The sequence below is a fragment of the Emys orbicularis genome, chromosome 6 (genome assembly GCF_028017835.1).
Source record: "Emys orbicularis isolate rEmyOrb1 chromosome 6, rEmyOrb1.hap1, whole genome shotgun sequence".
NCBI classification, from domain to species: Eukaryota; Metazoa; Chordata; order Testudines; family Emydidae; genus Emys; species Emys orbicularis.
This window is the reverse complement of record NC_088688.1, coordinates 128,987,183-129,003,877: the sequence shown is the minus strand read 5'-3', so window position 1 is coordinate 129,003,877 and position 16,695 is coordinate 128,987,183. Positions and strand designations below refer to the sequence as shown.

Genomic DNA, 16,695 nt, shown 5'->3' with positions numbered 1-16,695 from the left:
AGGAGGCTAATTTGATGGGGGCTAATTTAGCTACAACTAATCTGGAAAGAGATATTGGAGTCATAGTGGGTAGTTCTCTGAAGACGTCCACGCAGTGTGCAGAGGCGGTCAAAAAAGCAAACAGGGCGTTAGGAATCATTAAAAAGGGGATAGAGAATAAGACGGAGAATATCCTATTGTCCTTATATAAATCCATGGTACGTCCACAGCTTGAATACTGTGTACAGATGTGGTCTCCTCATCTCAAAAAAGATATACTGGCACTAGAAAAGGTTCAGAGGACAACTAAAATGATTAGGGGTTTGGAACGGGTCCCATATGAGGAGAGATTAAAGAGGCTAGGACTTTTCAGCTTGGAAAGAGGAGATTAAGGGGGGATATGATAGAGGTATATAAAATCATGAGTGATGTGGAGAAACTGAATAAGGAAAAGTTATTTACTTGTTACCATAATATAAGAACTAGGGGCCACCAAATGAAATTAATGGGCAGCAGGTTTAAAACAAATAAAAGGAAGTTCTTCTTCACACAGCGCACAGTCAACTTGTGGAACTCCTTGCCTGAGGAGGTTGTGAAGGCTAGGACTATAACAGCGTTTAAAAGAGAACTGGATAAATTCATGGAGGTTAAGTCCATTAATGGCTATTAGCCAGGATGGGTAAGGAATGGTGTCCCTAGCCTCTGTTTGTCAGAGGGTGGAGATGGACGGCAGGAGAGAGATCACTTGACCATTACCTGTTAGGTTCACGCCCTCTGGGGCACCTGGCATTGGTCACTGTCGGTAGACAGGATACTGGGCTGGATGGACCTTTGGTCTGACCCAGTACGGCCATTCTTATGTTCTTATGTTCACAGCAGAACCCTGCTCTCTGGCAGAAATGCCGGGGAGAGGGTGAGGGGGGAGAAACCCCAGTGCCCTGACCCTCATCACCCAGACCCCCACTGCAGCCCTGGGACTAGAGGAGCTCTCACTCCCTGCTGAGCCCCAGGGCCATGGTGCAGGGACAGAGCTTCTCCGGTCTTGGGGCCGCAGAGGGGGGAAAGGGGAGAAAGGAGGAAAAGGGGTTGCAGGGCTGCAGTGGAGGGGGAGAATGGGGGGACCCTTGGGTGGAACAGGGGTGGGCCCCAGGGAAGGAGCAGAAAGAGGTGGGGCTGTGGGCATGGCCACAGGCAGAAGGGGTGGGGTGGGGTGGGCCCCCCTCCCCCCCCGCAGTTGCTCTGGCCCCAGGAAACCTTAATCCGCCTCTGGTTATAGGGATTACTACAGGGGTAACTAAGTGAAATTCCCTGGCCTGTGTTGTGCAGGAGGTCAGAGAAGATCTTCTGCCTTAAACTCTATGAATAAAGGCAGTTTCATGAAGGAGAACATGTATAGATGTCTACAAGTTTAGAAGTGAGAAATGGAGACCTCTATATCCTGTGGTTTTGCATTTTCCCATTACTAACAAGGAACTGGGCTGAAAGGTCAGTCAGTTTATATTAATAATTATTTCACAGTTGATAATTTTTTCACATACACGTCAGTCTCTCCCTTAGCTCAGGTGTTGGAGCCATATCGACAGCACGCTTGCCATGGCAGTTGACCAGTGATGGATCTGCACCATGACTAAGCAACAAAGAGCAGACTTCTACACGATTCTTGGAAGCAGCTTCATGTAAGGGGGTAAACTGCCAGAGATCCATAGCATTAACACAGCTCCACCCACAGTCAGCAGCAGGTGTTTTCTGACCAGGCTGTTGTGTCTCTCCCCAGACAGCCAGAACCCAGCTCTATGGCTCTGGTTCACAGAGACCATCTGACATAAGCCAGTTAGCAGGCAGATGCCATAGGGCGGTAGTGCATCCACGCAGTACGGCAGGCGAAGTAAGGGAATTCTAGTCTGTGAATTGGTCTGGGTGGAGCATTGGGCAAGGCCAACGCTGCCTTCTTCTGTGTGTTAGGACATGTGATGCGTACGGGCCAGGTGACTGACCTCGAACTGGCTGAATACTTTGGAACACTGCACTGTAAATTAAATAGCAATAGGACAGAAGCACTTGGAGGCTTTGTGCAGATTGGAGCCTCTAACGTTTCGGGCCCTGAGGAGACCCAGGGACCGCACTGGCAAACCTACAGTCAGAAAAGAGGAGCGAGTGAGTGCTGCAGGGCCAGGAGCGGAAAGATCAGAGTAATGTTTAAACACCCAGGCACCCTCTCCAGATAGGGCATCTTTGTCTCAAGCTTCACATGCATTTCCTGCCATGCAGCTTTGCAATCAGTAAATGCAAATCAAGAACTACACACGGTGCCAGGCAGCTCCCCACTATGTCCCATCCCAGTTCCCTACCACCACAACCCTAGGACTTCTCTCCAGCACATCCTTCTTAAGGCAATGAGCCTACAGAGACTCAGCTGCACTTCATTAGCTCAGCTGGTAGAGCTGCCTCAGACGGGGATTCAGCCCTGGAACTGCTTTCGGCCAGCGGGGCAAAGCCCCCCCTCATAGGCACAGAGGGGAATGAGGCTTGGGATCCCCTCCAGGAGGTGCCAGAAGACTTGGACACCTTATAACACTGAGAAATATAGGAAGGGTGAGGGAGACGGTCAAATAAATATACATTCGACAGGCATTTCTCACCCACCCTTCAATTGTAGAACTACATAAAGGCTTGATTAAATAGAGTGATTAAATGACTTGCCCAAGGTTGCATAGTGAATCAGTGGCAGGGCTAGGAGAGTGAACTCGGCCTAAAGTAAGCTGGCGCCACCCCCCTACAAGTCCCTGGGCCAAAGCCAGGGCTAACACATTGGGGAGGCGGAGAGAAGGGGCTGACATGTTATTTACAAGTTTGTCAAAAACTAGGAGCAAGTATGCATTGCAAAGTAACATAACTTGCACCAATCTGGCTCCAGTGGACATGCCAAGTGAATGTAACTTACACATCGAGGGGGCGTGACAGGAAAAGCAATGCGGATGTGGATGGAAGCAGCTCACCCACATCCACTTTACCTCACACTCTCCCGTTTATGTCCCTGTGGAATTTGTTTTCCCAAGTCCCTGCTCCAAACACTTTACAATGCCCCCTCTCCATTGTAGCTGCTACTGGATGGCTTTGAAGCCTGCTTGAGCAATCCTCCAAAAGAAAAGCCTTTACAGCCCAACCCATGTCCGGATGGATCTCTTCCCCATCTTCATTCTACTCAAAAAAAAAAAAAAAAAAAAATCACACGACTGAAAATAAGAGGAGTTGCTCTGAGTTAGCTGACACAGATAAATGTGCTGGCTTCAAAGACCACCATCTGAGACTCAGAGGGGCTTTAACTGGTTTTTATTCCTGTCAGTAGTTTGGCAATAGGAAGACACCTTATTTCCCCCTGCCACTCTTATCAGAAACTGTAGCAAATAAGGTATGGGACCGCTTTTATATATATATATATATATATATAAATCAGGCTGAAGCAAGTGCAATTCACCACCCCCACTAAAAACAGCCCTGCTTTCAGGAAGGGGTATTTCCAACAGCATTAACTATAATCTTCAGCTCAGCTATGAGAGCCTGTCAATAAAAATCTCTCCTGGAATGTTCGGTTGCCAAGATAAAGAAGGTGTTATCTGCGGCTAATCTCCACTTACGTTGCTCCCGAGACTGTGGTGCACGAGAGGAAGGAGGAACTATTAGTTGGGGCAAATGCAATTTGGAAACTGACCAAGTTATGTACAGGATGTTAAAACCACCGCATAATACTCATAGCACTTAAGGGGAAGATTGAAACGATGATGAGTCTCCAGGTTTCCATTACCCAGATCTGTGGCTAGATCTCAGATGATGAATTGGCTGGCCTCAAGAGACGGATGAGGATTAAGGGGCAACGGAAATAGAAAATAAACCAGAATTTGAGCAGACAAGCACTAGTGAACTAACTGTGAACACAGCAGCAGGCATTCTTGCTTGGCTGGTGTTAAATGAAACCTAAGGCACAGATTTTGATCCCAACTTCCCAGCAAATGTTTTCAAAGCTCGGTGATGTTAGGACTCCCCTTTGAACTGGTGAGAAAGTGAGAGGAAAAACAAGAGAGGTGCGGAAGATGCAAAGAAAGTCTTTAAAAACAGCGATGAGAATGGAGGATTTGCTATTGCCCTCTGTGGTGGAAATGAGAACTGGGATGGATTTTGGCCTATCTGCAAAATCCCACAGAAAGGTAGGATGGCCACGGGAACTAGAAACCCTGACCCTTCTAGCTGCGTGTGGGATTGGTATATACACCTCTACCCCGATAGAACGCTGTCCTCAGGAGCCAAAAAAAATCTTACCACGTTATAGGTGAAACCGCGTTATACCGAACTTGCTTTGATCCACTGGAGTGCGCAGCCCCCCTCCCCCCCAGCACTGCTTTACCGCGTTATATCGGGGTAGAGGTGTATTAAAACGGCAACAACAGTGTTGACGTGAGCCTGTGTTCTGACCTGGTCAAGCCCCATCCTCAGCCTCCCCACTACACTGCAGATTATCCCGGCCAGAGGCAAGAGCAATCTCTTAGACTATGTCTACCCTGCAGTTAAGCTCCCGCGGTTGGCCCACGTCAGCTGACTTGGACTCGCAGGGCTCAGGCTGCGGGGCTGTAAAACTGTGGTGTAGACATTCAGGCTCGGGCTGGAGCCCAGGCTCTGGGACCCTCCCCACTGGCGAGCCCTTGATCCTAGCTCTATCCTGGACTGCCCCCTCGACAGCTCTGGCTGTGGCAGATGGGCAGAGCGTGTGGAGCTTTGAAGGAGCGGGGATGCAGTTTTGCACTGTAAGTCTCTTCCTAGCTGTGACTTCCCCTAGTGACAGGAATTTGTCCCGGTTCTCCTTCTTCAAACTCTCATCGCTACTGCACATTAAAACGACTGCCCAATGGAGATGTAGTGCAGATTGTGTTATGGACAGATGAACGTCCCTTTCATTCAACTCTTCACCTTTCCCCTCATGCTTTGCACGTTATTGTGGCTGATACCAAAGTTAAGCTCTAACATATGCCGGCTGAATGCTGGCTCTGTGCTCTTAAAAGATTTGTGGAGCTCTAGCAGGAAGTGCATGCATGCCGGCCCTAGGACTGCCATTCACATGAAGCAGAAGGCGAAGATCTTGTGCCTTAGTGGTCCTACATGTTCACTTGTTGGTATTTGCCTTTGGATTTAAAAAAAAAAAAAATTGTGGAGAAACTAAAGTTCTTGCTTAGCGCTATTTCCCAGGAACCCCAGACTGGTTTCATGAGGACAGTCGGTGCTGTAAATAAATGTGTCTACATATTCCATGCAAATGAACTAGCATCAATGCAACATTCAAGCTGAGAAATCAAGCCAGGAATGCAGAGTTAACCTGAAAACTCAGCTCTGATTCTGCCCCCTTGTGCTTAATCAAAAAAAGGGCATGAGCCCAACATATATAAAACCCTGCAGCTCACCTTTAATGGGAACTGTATTTTAGATCTAAACAAGATGATAATGTCCCTTTAATACACTTGCTACTTGAGATACACACTTTTCAACCAAATACAACACGGGGTAGTGTAGGGAGGAATAAATGGCTCGTAGTTGAAGGATCTGAATTGATCTACTTGATCAGCAAAGATTTAGAATCTGGATAATTTCCATAGAACAGCCATGTTGTTCAATTTCCTGCGGTTTATTTGGAATCCCTCCAGCATCTTGCTGACACCTGTAAATGTCAGAAGATGATTTGCAGGACAAGAGTAGAATCTGATCCTGAAGGGACAAACATGCCAGACCCAATAGGGTGTTTTAAGAGTCTAGAAAGGAGCCACCAGCCTGGGAGTTGTCCGCCATGGAAAGAAGGCTAGGATCAAAGCCATGGACTTGGGACCAGCCCTGCTTGCATTTCCCCGCATCCTCTCGGGACTGTTGCTATAAATATGATAAAGAGAGTGCACAATGACACTTATGCCGATATGTCAGCAGACTGCACTAGACGGCATTCGTTTTACAACTAAAAAATGGAGGAAAAAGTGAAGGTAGAATTTTAAAGGACTTTTTCAAGTGCTAGAGAGCCAAGGCTTAACTCTTTATACAGTTCTTCTAAAAGGAGCAACTAAGGTGTAGGTCCATCAGTGGAATACTTGCTGCCACAGCTTATCATCTGGCAGACAGAAAAATAGTGTCAAGACATCTCTAATAGCTATAAACCAGTGGTGCTAAGCAACTCGCCTTTTAGGGCTAGTTCTGGCCCACCTGATATACTTATCCAGCCTGCACCACACATTCAGATGCAGCCTCTCACTTAAAAGCAAAGACCCAGGTCCCCAGTTGGTTTCAATTGGCATCGTTCCATTGAAAGCAACGGAGCTATGCGGATTTGCGCCAGCTAAGGATCTGACCCAGCATTTCGGTTTCTAAGATATGTGAAGACCGCTCGCTGCATGTGAGCCAGTGTCGACAGCCTGGAACAGGGGGAAAAGGAACCCTGTCTCCATTTCACTGGGCTGAACAGAAATACACTGAGGTCTGACTTTCCTCAGGGGCAGCTGATCAATACAAAGATATTGTTAAATTGGGAGCAGTGAGGTCAGAACAACTGAGCTGACAATAAATGGAGCAGAGAGCTTTAGATAGGAGAAGAGAGAGACAAAACTGGGATTACGGGGTAAAAAAGCAGAGCTCCCTTGAGATCAGAGGAGCTTCACCGATTCTAAGGCCAAATCAGACTGGAAACGCTTCAGGCCCGGGACGATAGATTTGCACAGCCTCTGATCCTGACTGGGTGCTACTGTAATATAAGGTATGTTTTCAAGTGCAAAATGCTACAATCCAGAATACTGAACAGCATCTTCCTCTCACAATAAATGTACCTCTCAACCCGCTCAAACAATTAAAACCGCATTTTAGAGTCAGATATTATGAAGGTTTAGCAACACTTACTGCCACTGGTTCTTTAAGAGAGATTTTAAAGTGGCATAAATGAGCCCTTTACCTGGTCCCAACCCTTTAGACTTGGGAATCAAGCTAGTCTGACCCCTGTATGAAGCCACTGCTATTATTAAGGCCAGTTCCAAATAGGACCTTTCTGGCTTTCAGCTAGCTAGGCACATTTTGAAAGCTAACAAGAAGGGCTGGCTGTACCTATATGCACAAGGGAATCTAAAGGATAATTACTACGTTGTTTCTTTCCATCAGGGCCTAAAATGTCCATATATTTGTAACAGTCACTCAACAATTACAGGGTTCTTACTGTGGCATTAGCCCATACACTACTGCCTGCTCCTGATGTGCATTAGAAGCTGTGAGCATCCGCATGGTTGGTCTGAAGCACCTTTCTCCTCAGATAACCATTTCGGTTCACCAAAGTCAACAGGCTAGTTCTTCAGCTGCAGCTGAGAAGGTGTGGGAGATGCAAAGGTAGCTCCAAGTCCCAGTCCTGCAGCAGGCCCCCCACCCTAATTTAGAGCAGCTTGGGGACTGCTCTAAATTCTGCTTAGCTGCCCACGCCCCCAAGGGGCTATTCTAGCAGCCAAGAACTGCCAGAGCACAGCAGTGCTATTCCTACACCCCCTTTTTCCCGGTCAACCCCCGACACAGTGGTCTGGGAGGGGATGGTGTGGGGTCACTACAGTGCCATCTGGCGAATCCCCTTACTTAGGGGGAATCCTGGGTGGACCGTTAAGCCAGCTTTCCAGACCCTTTGCACAGCCGAAGCACACAGAGAGGTCAGGGTCTGGTCCAACATCCTCATGGGAGATCATCCAGCATGTACGTTTCGTATCAGAATAGTCAATAAAATCAAGCAGATTGCTACAATCCTGGGCACTAATGACTGGCAGGCAACAGCAAGTTGGACTTTCTAGAACAAGGAACACTGGACTGTCTCAGATAAGAACCTGCCTTATTTAAATGTGGGTACGTTTCATTTCAAACACGATCATGAGTCAGGCACTCCCGTTGGAGAGAAGAGTCTCGAGCAATGGATGTGCAGGCTGGTTACTTTCAGAGAGACCCCCTCTCTAGCCACTGGTTCCATTTACTTTCTCACTAGCGTGGCGCATGCACCTCTTTTTAAAGCAACAGGACTATAACCATCCCCCAAACTCCGAAGCGGCGCTAGGGCGACTGGCCTCTAAACCATCACAGGATCCCGAGATGTCAAAATGTGTAATCCCTGCAAGTATCCGAAGCCGGAGGAGCGGTTGTGGGTGCTCACATGCTATGACTAATGGCAGCGACGAGACGAAAAAATGCCTTTATCAGGGAGCCCATAGCAAGCTCATAATTACTGGAAGTTATGAAAACATTACACTCCAGCTAGCACAAACTATAGGCTACTTTTTTGATGGCACGTCTTCACTAATCCAAACCGAAAGGGACCCCGTCGGATTCAAAGCAGCCTTTTCAGAATCCAAGTGGCTCTGAAACCTTACCAGAGTTAAAACGGCCTTGGCAGGCAGGGCTGGCTGCTGGATTGCTGAGTTGTCACTGGTTCACTCTTCATCCAGAACCTGGGGGAAATTTCCCTCCCCAACCGCAGTGCTGGGCTGGCATTTTGAAAGCTGTCTTGTCATCACAGTAACAAGCTCAAGATCCTGGTTTGATCCAACTGGCCAGGATTCAGTGCAGACTGAAGAATCCAGCCTGGAAATTGTAGCTCTACACGTCAAGCTGGACTGTCCTTAATGACAGCTGAGTTTTAGAGAGAGAGAGAGAATTGGACTATGGTCTTCCAGTGCCTTCCCACAATTCCCCCTGAAGGACGGACAAGCTCTCCTGGCTGCAACTGACTAAGAAAGCATTCTGGTGCCTCTCAGCACAAAGAACCATGGGCTACACCCCCAGACATGCTGTGCGGATGCTTGCCTCCGGGTTAGGCTAACCCAGGAGCTCAGACCTGGGGCCAATCACGTAGTAGTAAAACCATGACCTAAAAGTGCCCCCACCTCTACTATTTTTTCCTCTCTGAGGGTACGTCTATACTTACCCGCTGGTTCGGCGGCAAGCAATCGATCTTCTGGGATCGATTTATCGCGTCTTGTCTAGACGCGATAAATCGATCCCGGAAGTGCTCGCCGTCGACGCCGGTAATCCTGCTCTGCGAGAGGAGTAGGCGGAGTCGACGGGGGAGCCTGCCTGCCGCGTGTGGACCCGCGGTAAGTACCTTTAAGTTCGAACTAAGATACTTCGACTTCAGCTACGTTATTCACGTAGCTGAAGTTGCGTATCTTAGTTCGAACAGGGGGCTTAGTGTGGACCAGCCCTGAGACTAGTCCTGAACACCTGACTCAGGTTTTGCTTGAGTAGGCAGGGAGGCACAGGCTGTTAGCAGGAATGCACAGGTAGGCAAAGATCTGCAAACTGCTCCTAGAACATGCTTTGCCCAGAAAAAGGTAACAGCATTACACGTGAGCTCAGAGTGCATCACACCACCAGCGAACTACTCCAATTCCTAACTACATGGTGTTTGCTAACAAAGGGTACGTTTTCACTGCAGGGATAACTTGGGTGATCGGCACACAGGTCTGAGCACCCACGTTAGCCTAGCCTGGGTGCGAGCTGACGCACTGCAAAGCCCTACCCACATCACTTTGTCCTCACTGTCCTGCGCTCCTCTGTGGATGTTGCTCGGACTTCTGGGGGTACATCCCACAGTCTTTGTGCTGCAGTAAGCGAATTCTTTCCCAGTGAATTGTGGGAGACCCTGTCTATCTATCTGGGCACAAGGGCGGGAGGGGGATTGTGGGAAGGCATTGGAAAAGAGTCAGCACCCAAGTGATTTACGTGTATCCTCACTGCAAAGCGGGCGGGTTACCCACCTGAGTTAAAGAGGCACCCAGACTCCAGCCCACACCCCCAGGATACAACAGTTACCTCAGGCTGAAAGCATCACTAAACTTGGGTGAAAGAGTTGCGTGTGTAGATGGGAAGGAGGTGAAAAGCAACACCCAGGTAAGAACCTAATCCAGCACTCACAAAGGCCAGACAGGCTCAAGTCAGTGGGAGTTTCACCTGCACTAAAGATGCAGGATTGGGCCCAGACATCAGTAAAAAGGTTTTCCATCAGCATGTTGTGTAGAAAATTCTGATGTGTTCAGTGGTGCATTTGTACAGGATTATGGTTATCTTTTAGTTCACAGAGCTTCTCACGTAAACAAGGGAAAACAGGAAAATACCATCAGTCCTCACTTAAAGTCCAGATATGAACGATTCCTTGAGGGCTAGGCCAAACTCTTCGAAATGCAAGTGAGGAGCCCAGTGGAAGAGCATGGAACAGAACGGATAGAATGTGCTGCATTCCCTTACGCACATGCTAACGACATCGCAGAGATTTGTATCCCCATGCTGAACACAGTCCTGAACTTGCCTGTTTGCTCAGCTGAACCAAATAGGCTTTGAAACGTGTCTGCTTAAAAGGAGTTCAGAACACCTAGCACTGCCGAATGCTGCATTCCTCATTCCAGGGATGAAGCAATGCATGGGCTCTGAGGAACTCCGGGTTCTCCTCAGCAGGGACGAATGATACACTGCTCCCACCACGAACCATAGCCATCAACAGCGTCTCGGTCTCTGCAATTCTGAGACCCTTGAGTTATGAAACCTCACCCCAGATGACACCAAACAAGGACCGCGATCATCTCAGCAAAAACAGAACTGTTGGCTGTGCATTAGGAAGGGTTAAAATAAGGTTTGCTGGTAGCAAATAATTTTGTTTGACAAAATCAGTCGGATTCAATGCAAAATGTCTACAGTTGGGGCACCAGCAAGGTTTAAACTTCTGCAGCTCTTATGGCATGCAAAGATGTGCCAACATTTTTCGCATTCATTCTTTTAGGGCACTTTGAAGAAAGAAGTGCAAATGACATATAGGAGGATCAAACAGGATGAAAATCAGCCATGTAACAGTGAGTGCACTGAGAGTACAGATTCTGTGAAAAACAGACATGGGGAACCCTCCAAAAAAACCCAAAACAGGTTAACAGAGAAATACACAAAAGCTGCCCAAACAAAGTTCTTCACTGGAATGTTCCCTTAATGCCTTTAGCAGATGCCCTACATAAACCAAACCTGAAGCAGTAGGTTTTCAGCCAAGAATTAATTCAAGTTCTGGCTAAATGTAGCAATCCTGCTAATCCTATTAGAACAGTGTAACCAGATTGTGAGAAATTTACAAGGCCGGCTACATAAATCTGCCCTAACAGGGTTATATGACAGGATTGTGATTACAATAAATCTCAAACCTAAACATTGTTATACACTTGGCTGTCGTTGACGGGACTGGATTTAAGTGGCGTGGATTGCCTCGCCAGCCTCTCACTGGTTTCAAATTGCATTGTCAACTGGAGAAAGCTGCTCCCAAATACTTGTCTGTTCACATTTGACCTTTGTACGCTTAGCAAAGATAGCGCTAAGCCTCATGCAAAGGGAGGGGGAGTTCTGAAAGTTCTAATTGGGATATTGTCTAACACAGGCTTAGATCAACTGACATGCTCCTCATCGGATTCTAAGCTCCATTCTCATTTACCCAGTGGGTAAACTGAGTCAGGAAGCTACCTGATGCCTCAGTGTTTATATTCCTAGTTTTATGTAGTCTACAAGTCAGCTGCGGGCTTGTGCTTGCACCATTTTGTCTGCCACTCAGAAGTTATTCTTTTGAAAATGGCACCAAAGTTACCTAGAAGCTATCTGTGCCATTCAGCTCAGAGCACTTCAGTGAAATTTCAAAGCAGCCCAACTGTTTTCCTACTAAGCACATCAAGTCTGAGTACAGGAGCCCAGAAGAGAAGGCAGATGTGACACACACAGACACACTCACAGGCAGTACAGCATGGTACAGTGTGTAAAATCCCATTTAAAACCATCTCAGGGCCAAGTCCAGATCCCAAGCTCCTTCCGTGAGACAACAGGAGCTGGGAGCATGGTCAAATCTCAGAGGAGAAGAAAGGCCCTTACGCCACTCTCGCGATGCCCTCTGGTGCTCACAAGGAATGCCATGGGGAGGCTCCAGAAAGAGCAGCATCTTGCTGGAGGGAAGGTGGCTGTACTGCGAGGTCCTCGCGGCAGTGAGGTTCCATGGGGAGCAGAGATCCAGATTCCCACTCCACTCTGGAGTTCCTCTCTGTTCTGGGAAAGACCCTTTCTTTTCTAAACAATGATCAGTCACAACCCAACTTCCTCCTGCTTCCCACTGGCACAGAACTAACAGCCTCAGCTGACATTCCCTCCCCCCCACGTACACACAGAAACGCTGGCCACAAGCGGCCTGGCAGGTGGTACCTCAGGCCGGACTCAAAGGCTACTCTGCGTCCAGCGGCCCAGGACCAGCAACACCTGCATCTACTGCAGATCAGGGCATGGGACAGTGTGCACTTGGCTATGGATCAGCATGAACTAGACTCCCAGCAGCATGCAGACAATACCCGAGTCTAGATCACCTTCACTGCACACAAACAGCACCGCCTCCCGGCTCTCCGAGGGCTGGGGGGAGATCTGCCCCCAGAGGGTGAGCACCTGGCTGAGGCTGCATGCTGGGAAGGTGGAGGTGATCCTGAGAGGGGAGAGGAAAGCGCTTTAAAGCACTCGCCGCATATATAACGCCACCCTCTATTGAGGGTGTCTGCCCTCAGGTTGTCAGGGCAGTCAGTTTGCAGCCTTGGTGCCCCCTGCTGTTGGACACCCAACCAGCCAGGCCCTCAAACACTCCTGTTATTCCCCACCTATGGGTGGCTAGGAACTACTGCTCTGTGGGTAGAATTCAGTCGCAGCCACAGTGACTTCCAGGACTGATTACTGCAATTCTAGGCACCTAGGTAGGAGAGCACGGATCTTAAAAAGCCCTCCATTTGGTTCAGGACACATCATCCACTGCCCAGCACTGCCGGCTGCCGGCAGCACTTTGCCTCTATGCTCCGCTCCTATCACTTGCGTCCTTTAATTAACAGGTCACGTCTGAAGTTCCAGCCCTCGCCTTCAGAACCGTCTGTGGCATAGGCCTAAATTACCCCAGGGACCGTGTCACCTTGTACCATCATGACCCCCCCCCACACACACACACACACACCCCAGCCAGCGGCTCTGTGCATTCCCTGGGGTACTATCAATCCCAAGGCAAGGCTTGTAAACGGAGCAGACAGAGCTTTCCCACTGACTGGCCCATCAGCCTGGAACTCATCACCAGAAGAGATCAGAATGACCCAAATGTCAGTGCCTGCAGAGCAACATGCCTGAGCCATGTCGTCTCTGACCGAACATTCCCCGTGGTGTCTCCGCTGACAAAACCCCCCCAGTGGAGCCCAGCCCTGATGACAGAGAAGAAAGAGAAAACGGTATCTTGATCTGCTCCTACAGTCTTGTTGGGAGTTGGTCAGATGACACAGTGATGGGTGCTCTGTGGGAATGTAAGGGGTAGACAGAGAGAGACAGACACAATCATTGTCTCACATGTTCTGAAAACTGTGTTTCCACTAGGCAAGTGTTTGGCGTGCCAAGTTAATTATTAATTTTAATCAGGAAATACAGTCCTTAATAGTTTCTTAACTGAACACGTACAAATGTCATCCTGGCAGCTTTAGATGTGAACAGTTCAAATTTGCACAAGAGCAAAATGTGCAGAGTTGGTCATTTTAGTCTTTCCACAGAATCCAAGCTCTCATTTAAAACAAACGAAGCGTCTAGCCCTTCTGAATGCAGAGACTGCAAATCAGTGACTGCATTCCTCTTACACTGAGGCAGCGGTGCAAACTGTCAAATTTAGTTAATAATGTCTTAACTGAAGTCTAAGTATGACAACATAAATACAAACACTTAACCATTTCCCTGCTGAGACACCCAGATAATGCCCTGTCTTCTGTGTCTAGACATACAGGCTACGGGCTTATCTACACACCACAACCAAAATAACTGAATCTGTGTCACAGACATGCACTGAAATAATCACAGGTGTAAATTAAACCAGTTCAGTTACTTCAGTTCCAGTCTGTGTGCAGAGAAGCCCTACTTCCTGATGTTCCAATCAGATCAAGGAGGAATTGTTAAAATACATGCACCTTCAAGCCACACCCGAGGTGCGGAACACTACAACATCCCATTCCAAATAAATAGTGTCCTGTTTAACCTGTTCTCAAGTCTCCGTAGTGAAGGGGCCTCTATCAGCAGCCTTGGTAGATTATTCCACCAGCCAACTTCTCTTAATGTCAAGACCATTCCCTTAGGGTATGTCTACACTTACCTCCGGGTCCGACGGCAGGCAATCGATGTTCTGGGATCGATTTATCGCGTCTTGTCTAGACGCGATAAATCGATCCCGGATCGATCCCGGAAGTGCTCGCCGTCGACGCCGGTAGTCCAGCTCAGCGAGAGGAGTACGCGGCATCGACGGGGGAGCCTGCCTGCAGCGTCTGGACCCACGGTAAGTTCGGACTAAGGTACTTCGAATTCAGCTACGTTATTAACGTAGCTGAATTTGCGTACCTTAGTCCGAAGTGGGGGGGTAGTGTGGACCAGGCCTTATTTAACATCTAACCTAAACTATTCCTTCCTTAGCTTCAGGCCATGCATGGCTCCTTGATCTAGCCTTTTCTGAGATCCTTTGTTTGAATTGTTATCTCCAAAGGTAAGTTTGCATTGTGGTCTTGTACAGTGGGAACTGACACAAGAGTTGAACTTGCCACCTTGGAAATTAAAGGCAAATGTTTTATTAATAAAATACCACTTTGGAGCCAGTGGATAAAAAGCATTTTCTTCTGGCTTGGTATTGTAGATTTTGGATGGATGGATCCAAAACAAAAAAAACTGACGCCCAACACTGATTGACACTTCAAAGTTTAACTGTCTGGATCCAAATCATTTCTCACCCCAATGCAGGCCCTGATTCTGCAATGACTGCGGTTTGCATCCTTACAGGGGATTGCACCAAGACCCACAAAGGGGAACTTTTAAACAAATGAGGTTAGAAATGGCACGAAGGGTGAAGGCCAAGAAAATAAATGAGACAGACCAAGTATGGTGACTGTTTCAGTCTTTTCACACTTCCAGAAGTTACACAGCGCTCAGAAAAGGCAAAAGGAATAAAAAAGACAGTACACCACCGCCAGGCTAAAAGCGCTATACAGAGCATGTTCAAGCCAAAAGTATCGTTTCAAAGCAGGAAAGGCAGCCCAAGTTAGTAAAGAACAGACGCCTTTGGCAAATACAGTATGACAGAGCCATAAAAATAACGATTAAGAGGAAGTAGGAAGAACAACCACAGCCAAAGAGCAAAACCTCTCGGAGAGTGAGGGCTAAATGATTTCTTTGCACCCCAAGGTTTTCTCTTTGCAGTTCGTGAAGGTGATGCAATGTCAGAGATAGAGGTCTGTCTCAGAGGACAACAACCCCAGACGTTCAATTACAATACCAAGCCAGTACCTAGGGGAAGGGTTCATCTGAGACTTCTGTGAATACTGAAGAGCATAGGACCCAGCTACTAGAAATGTACAATTCATATCAGGAATCCCCCCCATCCCCGATTCTAGGCCCAATCTGCCACTCCAAAAAGAACGTATCAGGAAGGGAGGGTATTGAAACGCTGGCGTTAACTGGATGGGAGCTGAAGGAGGCTGGGGAAGGGAGCTATGGGGGGAAATAGGAGGAAGCAGCCAAACCTAGTACATAGACTACTGGGAAGAAGAGAGATGATGTGGCGAGGGGGAGGCTGGAGGATTAGGGGAGGGAAGCTGAATTGGAGTTGGTGGGCTCTTCGCAGAAGCCCCATCAACAAGCCAGCCAGCACTGCATCATCAAAGGGTTGCTGTGCTTCCAGAGTGCCACAACAACAGTGTGGAAACACGCAGGACTAAACACAATGCCCTCTGGCACAAGAGGCTAACACCGTCCCGGTCCTTCAGTAAGGTGCTACGGGTGACCCAGGGAGTTATAATTACAGGGTCGTACAAACAGCAATAAAAATAGTAGAGAACAGCAACGGGGGTTATAAAACACAGACTGCACAGGAGCGTAATACAATATGAACAAACTAGCAAGGCTTCTGTGTGGGTAAATCATGTCTCTCTGACCTGCCTGAATTCCATTAAAGTAATAAAAATCACCTGCAAAGAAAAAAAGTGGGGGTGGGCCCTTATTTGCTTTTCTGTCATGTATAAAGATGTGGTGGTGGTGGTGGGTTTTTCTTTCTTTCTTTTTCCCCTGGAAGACTATATGGATAACTGCAGCACTAATAGGATCATAATACCTCCGTCCCCATTCAAGTGACACATGATTAGAGGAGGAGGGATTTCTAGTCAGTTTGTTAAAACCAAGATCTGTAATTAACACACAATTAACACAGCTGCCTGAACAAACAGTCAGAACAAAGCTCTTGTGCTAAAGATTTACAGTATCACTAAAGCCCAAGGGTCCAAAAATCATCAGGCCCCTCCAAAAATACATATCTGTCTATCTATCTATCTATATATCAAGAGACTGGCTTAAAAAACATGAGGTGGTTTTATTTTTTAAAGAATACATTTGGGTTTCTTTTTCTTTGTCTTCTGGCATCTGAGCCGTCACGGCACATTTATGTCACATTGTCAAGCTTTTCTCTGCAACCCCCAGGCTAGAAAGACACTGTGTTTGTCTAAGAAAAACTGAGGTTCTCATGGAATCACTTGATTCTAGCAGCCGGGGCTTGAAGAAATATCATGAGATCCATGATGAACTCATGAGACCCGGCAATACTGGATTTCACATCTCTGCTCAGAG

General features: G+C 47.7%; 1 protein-coding gene across 1 annotated transcript in view; it reads right to left on the bottom strand.

Moving 5' to 3' along the window:
* The window catches only part of TRABD2A (TraB domain containing 2A), a 103,205-nt gene that overhangs the window by 71,853 nt on the left and 14,657 nt on the right, over positions 1-16,695 (bottom strand). The gene's annotated exons all lie outside the window — the stretch shown is intronic.